Source organism: Gordionus sp. m RMFG-2023, chromosome 1, assembly GCF_954871325.1.
Source record: "Gordionus sp. m RMFG-2023 chromosome 1, tfGorSpeb1-WG-v2, whole genome shotgun sequence".
Classification (NCBI taxonomy): Eukaryota; Metazoa; Nematomorpha; class Gordioida; order Chordodea; family Parachordodidae; genus Gordionus; species Gordionus sp. m RMFG-2023.
In genome coordinates, this window is record NC_088775.1 from 19,018,666 (window position 1) to 19,032,021 (window position 13,356).

Below are 13,356 nucleotides of genomic sequence, written 5' to 3' on the forward strand. Positions count from 1 at the left end.
TATATCTTTGTCTAATCTTGTCCTTAGAGAGGTTACAGTTAGTGCTAATGCACTAAATGCTCTCTCAACTGAGACCTGGGTGCAAGGAGCAGCAAGAATTATTTGAGATAATTTAAATAATTTGCATCTTATTTTTTTTACTTTGCATTATATATGAAAAAAAATTTTGTAATTTTTAATTTTAAGTTTAACTTTCTTGTTTTTTCCTTTTATTTTTATTTTCACTTGTTTATTATATTTTGAAATAAAAAATCAGGAATTAATAATGTTATATAAAATAAAAAAATTGAATAAAATAGTTTTATAATAAAACCCCCATTTATAAATTTGGGTGGGATACATTTATTTAATGTTTTTTTTATTTATATAAAACTCTTGTTTATTTATAAGAAAATTCTCTAAAAAATTTATGAAATGAAAATTTAAAATTCTTATATTTTTTTTATAAACAAGGATATAAATAATAAAGTAAAGAAAAGAGGGAGGGAGGAAGAGGGTTTATATTTAATTTTGACTTGGGAATTAAATTATTTAAACAAAAAATAAATATTTTATCTCAAAAACTAATTATATATCATATTGTAAGTAAAAATATTATCTAAAGGGCTATCAAAAAATAATAAAAATTGGCACCAAATTGAGTCTTTAACATTCGGTTTACCTATAATGCTTTACCTGTATTTTTAAGCAAAAAAGGGAGTTTGTTTTCAATGATATAATAAAATATATATTTATTAAATAATGTGATCAGGATTTCTATTAGTGTTAAACGGTTATTTTTGAGCCGATTTTTAAAAACGGCTAAATCAATATTTTAACCAGAAAACAATTGTCTAAGCATCGAGTTTTCGATAATGTCTAAACCTTTGTGCCATCTTTCCGGATCTGGACCTTGGGTCTGTGCTCGGGGTTCGTGCTCAGAGCTGGTTTTGTCGATATTTTAGACCCAAACCCCGGGTCTGAACTCTACACAACCAATCAATTAACAACAATACTTATGCAGGCAAAAATAATTTTATATGTAAATAGGAAAATATCAAGTGCAGAAAAGGCTAATTTTATGTAATATTAAAGAACTTTTCATTCACTTTAGAGAGATTCATAACGATATACAGTTAGATCTGTGTATATTCGTCCTCTAGTCGACTCACGTTCATATAAGTATAACTATTTGTCCTCTAGTCGGCTCAAGTATATAATTCCTATTTGCAACTCAAGTTGGAAGTCTAAAATAAAAAAAAAGTAATAAACAGAACAAATCTTAATAATTAATAATTAATTTGAAATATTCGTCCTCTAGTCGACGACTCAAGTTTATAAAAATATTCGTCCTCTAGTCGACTCAAGTATATAGACTTGAGTTCACGACTTGAGTTCACGACTCGAGTTCATAACTCAAGTCAGTTTGGGTCGATTTTTTCGACCCAAAACTAAGACTCAGTTTTCTACTGAGTCGAACAACACTACCCATATCAATATTTTCCATTGTTAAAAATATTTCTGACCTCATAAGACCTAGTAGACCCGCCCACTTAGAATATTAATATAATAATAAATATTAAAGCAAAATTTAATTAAAACACCTTTTATTTGACGCCCATATAATATCAATATCATCATGTTGTTGTTAAAAATATTCATAATAATAATTATGATTAATAGTAGACTACAGTATATAATTAACACACCTAGCCATATTAGCCTATCGAGCGAGACCTAGAGGGAACGCTTGTTCTTTTAATGAATAAATCTTATGTATACCTTCCTACTAAGTTCAAAAAAAAGTTAAAAATAAATGGGTTCTTGTGCCAGGTCTGGACCCCGGGTCTGAACCCCGGGTCTGGACCCCAGGTCTGAACCCCGGGTCTGAACCCCGAGTCTGAACCCCGGGTCTGTGCTCGGGGTTCGTGCTCAGAGCTGGTTTAGTCGATATTTTCGACCCAAACCCCGGGTCTGGGCTCTACACAACCAACCAATTAACAACACTAAATGTGTTATTTTTACAACTTTAAATTATTTTTTGAGTACGTTATTAAAACTTGAAAATCTGATTTTACCGGAAATGTATGCCGTCATGTTTGGAATATCTACCCTGTGAATTTCATACAATTTTTCCATGAACTTTTAAACTTAAATTAAGTTTTCCATATATTTTTTATAAATGACTCAAAGGTTAACAGCAAAATTGTCTAAATATGATAGAATATATTTCCGGTAAAATCCGACTTTTAAATTTAAAAAACGTACATATTAACACTAACATATATATCCTTTAATTTAATTGATTTGATAATGATAAGTATCTATTAGTTGTTGAAAATTAGTTTTACATTAAACATACAATTTTTTTTAAATTGGAGTTCATGGTTATTTTAAGCGTTAAGTAGCTCAATTTCATGTTATCTTTACTTTCTAAAATAGAAATGCGGTAGCTATCAGTTTCATGATTTAATTACACTATTTTTATACAACATATTAATATTTGATGTATGTAATTGAAAACTTATAGTAATTAATATGCCATGCAAAGATATACCATTCGAGTCCGAACTATCAGATATGATATATCTAGTAATCTAAAATAATTTGCAATTATAAATAATAAGATGAAATACCATATTAGAGTGATGGGCAAAAATATTTGAAGGAAACAGCTGAATATAAGAAAATGAAATCTAGATTATTATTAAATAAAAATTTACCTTTCTTAATTGAACGAAGGTAAAATTAATGATGCTTGGTACCTTAAGGTACCATCTATCAAATTTGAATTTTGTTCATTTTTCATTTGGATAGGCACTACCAAATATATTTATAATATATATTTAAAAAATCGTGATTTTTGGAAAGCCGCTATGGCCTAGTAGGCAAGAGCTTGGCTTACTTATCCTAATCTCCCTGGTTCGAATCCCAGGAATGATCATGTTTTTTTTCTTATTCTAACTTGGTGGTTCCATCCTTGGGGGGATGATATATAGAAGGCCGGACTCGACCACGTGATTCCGTATTAATATATTAAATAATAAGGGTCTTATTACATTTAAATAATTTTTGGTCGGTATTTAGCAAATTAGATTTGTATTTAATTTCCATACATTCACTTGGTAGTAAGCATCATTAACCGGTAAAAAGCAAATGGGCTAGTCAAAAATATGAATTAAATAAGAATTTCATTCATTGGCTTCAGTATTGTTAGTATTGTTAAACGATATTTTAAAAGTAACGCACTATCGCTACTTCTATCATTTAAGTAGCACACTATTTGCTATTTTTAATAAAAAAAAATTTGTATTTATTTTTTTTATATATCTGTCTATAAAATTAACATTTCATCAAATTCAAACAAGTAAAAATATTGATGTTAATTAATGTGAAATATATATGCATTATTATTGCATAATAATAAAATCATCGCTAATCGCTATATTATATCCAAATCTAGAGCGAGGATCAGAAAGCATAATCTTTGCCTTAATTAATAATTGTTACATTAGCAGGCAATATGGTATTTAATTTTCTAAACTTTTTACATATGAAAAATTATCAAAAATGTTTATATGAGTATTTTAGATTTAAAAATGCATCAAGACGATTTATTAGCTAATGTATCTTCGTTGGGTATCAAATTACGTTACCAATATCAATTAATTTAGTAAGATCAGAATGAACATAAATGCTTTATTTTGTCTATATGAGTCCAAAAATTATAAAAGCAGGGACATACGGAACTTAGAAAAAGCTATGAAATGAGAAAGCAAAAGAAAAGGTGATTTTGAAACAGTTGGAACGTTCTATATAGGTTTTAAATTTTAATGAAGCTAATATAAAAAAGGTTTTGGGGTTTATAAAACTCACCTTAATTTTTGAACTACTCTAAACTTCTTTGCTTAATAAAAAATATTTATTATTAAAATCATTTTTAAACAAGTGGGCGGGCTGGTTAAAACCCACTCATTGCAAACCTCTACTGGCTATATCAGAAACAACTTTGCTACATTGAACAGACAAATATACCTTTTTTTTGTTAAACACTGAAAGTTTGCCCTAGTATTGAGGTCAAGCATAAAACATGAATAACCATTGAATCAGTATCTTAATAGAATTTATAGAGTAAATAAAAGAATAAGAAACCTAAAGAAAAATTTATTTTATAAATATATATTTTTGTATTTACTACCACAATCCTTATAATATAATTATCAACATACAAAATAAAGGTCCGGCCCACCCATATGTCTAAAAAAAATTACATTCACCTCCAATTTATCTAAAAATATTATATTTACCCTCTCATTCGCCCAATATTTAAAAATTTCCACCCGGGCGTTGTTTTAAATATATTTAAACTCATCCATCCGTGCCCAATGTTTAGAATTTTTTAACAACCATGGGCAGACTAAAAACCAGGGACCCGAACCTTTATTTAGAACAGTTCAGTTTGGTTACGGTTCAATATGCTAAAAATTATAATTGTTAAGGTTCTTAAGAAAAAATTTTTTAATTGTAAAGGTTCATTATGATTAGTAATTAATTATTTTTATTATAAGTATCTATGAATAATATATACGAATCATAACTCATTTCTGAATTTATTATTTGAACGTATAAGTAATATATTTTCTAATATAATCGGATTCTTGTTCGTTGTGGCAATAACACAAATTTTAGCCCCGAAAAAGCCCTTTTAACAGAAATTTGTATAATTTTGGAAATATTTCTTTGATTCCCAATATATAAAAACTGTTGACTTTTTAGATTAATTAATTACAACTAAATCAAAAATTGGTTATTTAGATATTTTGCATACTAAAATATAGGAATGCTCTAATACTATATGAAGTAATTAAAAGATTGTGGATCAATTTAAGTCATAGCAAAAAATTAATACATACTTCTTATGGATATTAAACAAATTTTTGATCATATAATAATACACCACAAGGAAAAGAATGTAAAATTATTATTTTATTTTGTCTGAAACCGGTTTAACTTTTTTATAAAGGTTCTTTTTTACTCCTTCAAAAAATAATTACATCGGTTAGGTTACGGTTCAGATATTTATAATGGTTTAGCAGTTGATTCTAGTTCACTCCGAGCCCCTGCTAAAAACTCCCTATGCAGACCTCTATGATAAAGTCTGATAAAATTATTATACTTATTTTCATAATGAAGTGAAACCATGTTTATATTCTATTAGTAGCTTTATCGTTTTTATAGATTTTTAAATCACAAACGCGGTTAAAAAAAAATTAAGATAAAATATATTTAAAAGCAGGAAGTCAAAAATCAACTATATAATAAAGGTTGTTTTATTTATATAACTGATAACTATCGATTGTTTTGCAATTTTTTTTATTGTTTTTTTAACGAATGGATTTAGTTTAAATGACCTCCCCTAACCCTAACCCTAAAATTTGAGATTTTCAATTTTTTTATCGTTTTTCTTAAAAAATATATTAATAATGAATATATATAATCCTGATACCATATAATTTAATTCGGGAAGAATTGGAGAACACAATGTTATAATGATGTATGAATATGGCCGCCTGCCTTGTTCGAAATCAACCTTATTCTGCTTGTCAGAATAATGAAAGTGTGTTTCGATCGATTCGAAAAGCAAGTACCCCGTCTTTTTCGATCCATTTTTTTTTGAAAATAAATATTTTCTGGAATTTAGCTTTGGTTTGATTATTTTATTCAATGTAATGTATATGTAGTGTTAACAAATATGAATACTGTTTGGGAAAGTATTACACTCATAAGAATTGTGAATAGTGGTTTTTTGGATAAATTTAGGTTTACTATGTAGAACTTCAGAGAAACAAGTCGGAAAATAGTAATAACAAAAATTAAACTTGATATACGAATTAAAATTTATCGGAAATGAATTGGCCTTACTTTAAATAAGCCCAGCGCCAAACTGATTAGACCGATGAACTTCACTACTCTCGAAAAATTAATTTCGGCGAAATAGTAAAATTCATAATAAATTTCGTACTGAAGCAAACTATATATATAACTTGTTTTATTATATCTGTTATTTTTCTTAAGATTGTTCTTTACTAATATATGCGTTTATTACTGCGCCCTTGAAATGTAACGCAAAGTATTCATTGATATCTTCGTGGAGACTAGATGAGTTTTTTATGATTATTCATTTCCTTTTATAAAATATATATTCATTCCCAGCAATATAACGCAAAAAATATGCCACAAAATTGGTAGTTGCTTACCCAGGCGAATGCTATAACTCAATCTAATATTTTAAAATAATTTAAACGATACACATAAATTATTTATCAGTGATATAAGTAACGTAAGTATATAACCAAGAATAAATATTTATAAATTTTAAAATCAAATGACTATATTTTACTGAATCCATATGGTATTTTTATCTGATTATAAATTTTTAAAAAAACGAGATAATTGAAACCATTAGATTTACCGAACGGTTTCGAAGAATAAAGAGCTTATAATTAATGTGAAATATCCACATCCTCGGCATTTTATTAAATAAATAACAAAGATATTTTTAATAACCTTGTATCCAGTCATAAGCTATGACAAAAATTGTCTTCATTTGTTCTAATTTAAAACGATTTAATAATTGAGTTATATAAAGAGTTTTTGAAAAATCGTAAGAAAATAAGAAATAACACAATATAATTCGAATAACAATATCTTCCAGCGGCATGCAAGGCTTAATATGTGCATGTGATTCTACAACGATTAATATACAAGCATATATATCTTTTTTTTGCTTATAAATTTATCATTTTTACATGATTTGTGAAAAAACCTTTAGTAAATTAAATTATAATAAATAGAATTTGGGCAAAGAGAAAATAAACTTAGGCCTTTTTATTGTTGAAAACGATTTAATATGTAGATCTAATTTTATATGTGTAAGCAGCACTGGCTGAAGTCGGTAAAGCCGTTAAATTTTAACAACACCTTGTGAACCGTATGTTAATTATAAGCGAACTGAATGTTAATTAGAAGCGAACCAGTTTATTGGTTTGTAAAATAAAATTTTGAAGATATAAATTGAATCGATGAAGTTTGCAAAATTTATTTTTAAAAAGTGTAAAATCCGATATATATAACAGAATTATACTATAGGTGGCGTTTTTGATCTGGCTAGTTTATTCTGGTTTTGTATAGTATTATAACGTTACCATTACTTTACCATGTTGTACTTTGGATTAAGTCAATATGGCCAATTCAACTTGAAACTAAGATGAACAATAGCAGCTAAATTTAACATCCATATAATAAAGATAATAATTTATAAAATATTATCATTAAATAGAGGAGTTCGATGATATAATGAGATGTTGATATTAAAGATTTATTGTAATTTTTAATTTATAATACAATTCTTAAATAACATTTATGGTCAGTTGAATCATACTATGTTTGGACTGCAGAATTAACTTTCACATAAACTCATCTAGCATAAAAACTATTGTAAATACAGCTCTGATTTAAATTTTATTTTAAAAATTAAGGATTGAGTGATATTAAATTTGTTTGATATATTACCTTTAAATGTTTTCTCAAGTTGAAGCTAATGTTCTTATTTGATGATCAGATCTTATGCCACATCTTACAGCGAAATTTATGCCCAATTTTTTTATCGAGATGAAAATATTTGCTAATTTAGGAAAAGGAAATTCTAAATTAGCATCATTTCACAGGAAAATTACTCTGTTGATATGAATTATTCCGTAATTATCTTCAATATCAATCGTTATTGTCGGCATTTAAAAATTTTAATTATTTTGCAAACTATATTTATACTGCATATATTTTTAAATTAAATAAAATAAAAAGATTATGTTTTTAGAATTAATTATAAATATATTTTAATAATTTTTATGTTTATTTAATTAAAAAATTAGTAGCGAGCTACCATTATTGCTCCTTACTTTTACAACAATGAAATGAACTAAAGAAGTTGTTTGGTACTTACCAGACGGGTAATCTTATTCGCATCGGTTAGGTCTTGGACTTGTTAGCTACAGTTCTTTGTGAATAATCCGATGCACTGAAGTTTACAAAATAACAGTTTTTCGACATATTTGATGAATTGTTCTGTATGTTCCATGTCGATCTTCTTGGCGCAATAGGAATGTTTTAACAGAATTAGAAAGTTTCATAATACGAGATGTGCATGTTCTACCACACCATACCCCTTTTCTGCCAGAACATCGATTTTTGCAATCTATCGATTCAAGGCTGCAATAAACCAGTTTCTGATAGGAAATTTCTTCAAAATCTTTTGGCTCCGTAATGTTTTTCTTGTCTTAAAGTTTTAATTAAACTCAACTATTTTTTTATTATCGTCTGCTTAAATATAAAGTATAATAAAAAAAAATGAATTTTTACATGTTGGAAAATTTGAATTTTGCTTGACCAGCTTTGAATGTGCATAACTTTAGACCCCCCTGTTTATAGAATTTTAAGAAAACAATGATAATTTATCCCTCTCTCAATTTCTAAAATTTTATTAAATTATTTTTAGATTTGACAGTTTATTGCTAGAACAAAAAGGATACAATTCAATTGGAACACAATCTAAAAACTATTACATTATTTAATTTTCATTCCTGGTATTAAAACGAAATCCACCGAACTGATATAGCTCCTGCGCCGACTAGCCCTGGCTTCCCCTATTATTTTTTCCCTTACCAAAATTTATCGCTATAACAACTTTACTACATTTATTTTATTTGATAAGGGTTCATTTTTCTTATTTGAATTATATTTACTTCTGAAACTTATTTGCGTGGATCATTCATTTTGCAAACATAAATTTTAATTTAATTTAAGACGAGAAGATAATATTATTAGCAATTATATACTAATCCAAGTTATTATCAAATTGAATAGAAAATGGTCACCTATGTTTTTGAAGTGAGATATTAATACTATTAACAATTGCAGTTAGTTTTATCCTAATTATTTTTAAAACAAATCAGGGGCACCAATGTTTTTGAGCTTTAAAATATGTATTGAAATTTTCAAAATTGTTGAATAGGAGACATTAGTAAGTAATTACTACGGAATAAATAACGTTAAAAACACTTTTTAAAGGGATCAGAGAACTCTATCATAGTATCATATTTTATAAATAAATCAAGACAATAAATCTCGTTGTGTTCATTTATTTATAAGCAGATATTTACCTTGTGCAATGCTGTTCTTCTTTTAAAGAGTAGCTAAGCAATTTTTAATAATATAGGTTGCTTGTTCAATTCATTTTACCTCAGCTAAACTTATATATATTTTGATCTATTAATTTTTATAGAATTTTGTCTTCATATATAACAAAAAGACTGAACAGGAAGCAAGAACTTAACAAAAATCTATTAAGTAAATTATTATTCTATTGTTTTTATTTTTAAGCCACAATAGTATGTGAAGCCATTCAATTCGATAACCCATCTATGATGCTGAATATTGTTTCATGTCCTATTGTTATGAGCATTGGCCCATTCTTTTTATTGCGATAAAAGAACTTTATAATATTTATTATCAAAAAATGGTCTAAATTGAATATATATCCATACTGTCAAAATACCGAATTAATAAAATTAAACTTAAATCCTAACGAAACATCAAAGAATAATAAAAATTATTTCCGAGAATCAATTATCTGTTTGGTTCAAAGTTTTAAATAAAACTTATTCATAGTGTCTTGCAAATTTAACTTATTTCGGTCTAAGTCTAACCCAAAATATTTATTTTTAGGCCCGAGCTCAGCCAAATTTATTTTAGACCTTATCTTGTCCTGTCCCAAATACAAAAAAATTTAAACGCATATTTAAACAATTTAAATAATATTAAATTCCCCTAATCCTAGGGAAAACATTCTAATTTATTTATAATCTTTTATTTATATTTCAATTCAACAAAAAAAATAAAAGGTCGGAGCTCAAACTTTCAAAATTATGGTTTTTAGACCCAAGTCCGTCTTTAGGTCCATCTTTAGATTCTACTAAGTCAGTCTAATGGCCAATAAATATAAAAATGTAATTTTCGTAAAGCTGCATTAATATATTGCAACTGAGGCAATTCATTTGCGATAATGCATTCGCTGTAACGCATTAGCTCTAATATTTTCACTGTAATACATTCGCGATAACGTTTTCGCTGTAAAACATTTGCTATATTTTCGTTGTAATATATTCGCGCAAATGCATTCGCGATATTAATTCTGCCATATTATATTCAAGGTAATGCATTCGTAGACCTTTTACCGGTAATGCACTTCAAGCTAAATTTTTCACCGTATAGACATTAACCACTTATTATATATGAAACAAATGTAATAATTTTTTATTGGTTTACTTTTCTTCAAATATTATGAGATCACCACTATATATTCGCTTGCGATATCTAAGGTAATTTTTCCAATTGGGTTAATTTTCTTTCAATTTTACTGGAACCTTTTCTTTAAACAATGATTTTGCTTATTGCGATATAAAATCACAATTTTTATTAAAATTCGATGCCATAATTATCTTATGAATAATAAATGAAACTATTTTTGTTTTTATCCTTTTGATGGTGAATTAATCAGATCCAGACCTCTAAGAATGGGGGAGAGGGCGGGGTCACATTGAACCTCCAGATTTTGTTTTTCATGCATTTCAAAGTAAATTATAATTTAATTTTTTTAGAAGTATTACATAAATTACGTTTAATATTATGCTTCTGTTTATTACAAATTATTAATATCTAACTTTTATACATTGTATATGTTATAAATAAATACACATTCAAATTGAACACATTTATGAATAAAATTCGTTCTTTAAAAATATCTGATGAAAGGGATTCCTTTATTTTAGATGAATTTTGAACTAGGGCGTATTCGTTTTTTTTTAATCTTCGTTTCTTGCGCTTTCCTTCTCATTCAATTTTAAAAATTTAAGCAAAACTTTTTGTTAAATGATTAGAAAAATCTGTCAGCTGCTGAATATTTTCCAGTACATTTTTGATTATCTATTCCACTCTAATTTGAAATGCTACCTTTATAATTATAGATAATCTTCTATAAAAAAATTATCTTAATTAATATTTTTTATTATATGGATGAATCTCTATAAATATTTTAATTTGCCCTTATTTAAATAAATATTAATATTTAACATTATGATACTAAGAAAATTAATTCATGCATTTTATACAAATATATTAATTTACATTCTATTCATAAAATTTTACTTTAAATTCTTGATGTAAATATAAATATATTAAACTAAAATCTTGCCCTACATATATAACCTCTATAACTGTCGATTGTTTTTATATAATAATCTAATTTTTAAAAATTTTCACACCTAATTTTGCATATTAGGTGTGAAAAAAATTTAAACAAAAATTGGCATATAATTAAAAAATAAAATATCTATTAGGTATCCATAACATATGTCACATTTTATCTCCCATTTTAGGAATACAGGTTTTTTACAATTAGAATACTTATTAGTAATTTGATTTTTGTTACATAGAATAGACATCTCCTACTTGTCTGAATTAATCACCTTTTTATATTTTTATTCGTATCAACTTCATAAGGTAACATACTTATTTTGTAGATAAATCAATAATTTATTATGAATGGACTAGATCTATAATATTTAAAAAAAATATGATGGGCTATCTCCCACTTCTAGACTTTTTTAAATGTAATAGTCATCTGATCCACAACTTCTACTTAATTTTATTGTAAAAATGAATCTTTTCGGGTTTCTTTTTTGTATTGTTTCTTCTAAGAATACATTTTATGCAATGTGCTAAGAATATGAACGTTCTTATTCTTTTTGCTTCTATAGGATAAGGTGGCTATGCATGTATTTTTGATATACACTTTGAAACAAATTAATCTATTTCCTGGCTAACTGTAAATAAAGTTTCGAGGAGTTTCTTATTTAAATTATGGTTAATAACATCATGAGAATTATATTTTTTTAAATACGAAAATGATTATGTCTGCAAAGGATTTTCGGAAAATCCTTGCAAAAATGAGCAGACTTATTAGCCATATACTAAATTTGCATTTTGCTTTACATGAGACTAGCTGCGTTAAAGCAGTAAGATTTTGTGATGGGCAATATGATTTTATACAATTTTCAATAAATCAATTCTATATTTTAGAAATAACACAAAATTACTAGAATTCGAATAATATCCTTTTTATAGTTTAGACGATTTTCAACGGATTGTTAAAATAGGCGCTATTTTATTCAGTAGCGGTAGCTTTAGCGCACTACTTTAAAAAAAATAGTAATAAAATTGTTAAAATATAAATTTAATTCTAAAATCATAATCTTTTTATTTAATTTAATTTTGAAATTTATATTTAAAAATCTCCATTATAAATCTAGTTTTTAAAGTAATTAAAATATCGATGATGAGATTGATATTTTACATAATTTTGTAAGATGTGCCTGAAGGCTTTATCATCCAATAAGACAGTCGCTTCAACGAGAAAGCATCTAAAAGTAATATATACAACAATAAATTTAATATCAATGCGTAGTCCAATCCTTAATCTTTCAAATAAAATTTGAATCAAAGCTGTATCCATAATAGATTTGACTCGATGAGTATATGTGAAAGTTGATTTTCTGGCCGATTCCAAACATGTTATGTTTCAAGAATTATATTATAAATTAAAAATTTCAATAATTAATTAATATTAACATTTCATTTTATCATCAGACTCATCTTTTTAATGATTATATTATATAAATTATTACTTAGATGTTAAACATGCTTAAATTAACACCTCGTCTATTTATGTATTTATAAATTTTATCAAAACATGCCAGAAAATACTTTTATTTCAATCCTTAAATTGGTTCAATAGATAAAAAGTGAAGGGGGGGGGGGGTTAACCTAGGCAGTTGGCATCATTACTTAATTTCTATACTAACAATTACTATTATAATTTTAGACTGATCCGATCAAAAACGTTATCTAATATGGATAATTCTTTTGAATAAATAATAATAGTACTGAAAATCTTTACAACGCATTTGTTTAAATCTTTCTTATATAAAAAAAATGTATATTCATTAATACTGCATTGCATGTTAGTGTTGAAATATTTAGTTATAGCTTATACTTTCTGATCGTCGCTCTTGATTTGAAGATGACAATATGGAAATGTCTGCATCGAGCCTAATTTTACACGGCCCAAATATTTTTTTTAAAAAATTTGTCCTGCCCAGCCCGATCCCTAACGAAATTTTCTTTATTTGTCCCGAAAAAACCCGACCCAAAATAAAAATTATTTGTCAGCTTGGCACGGTCCGAATTTATTTAAACATAGAA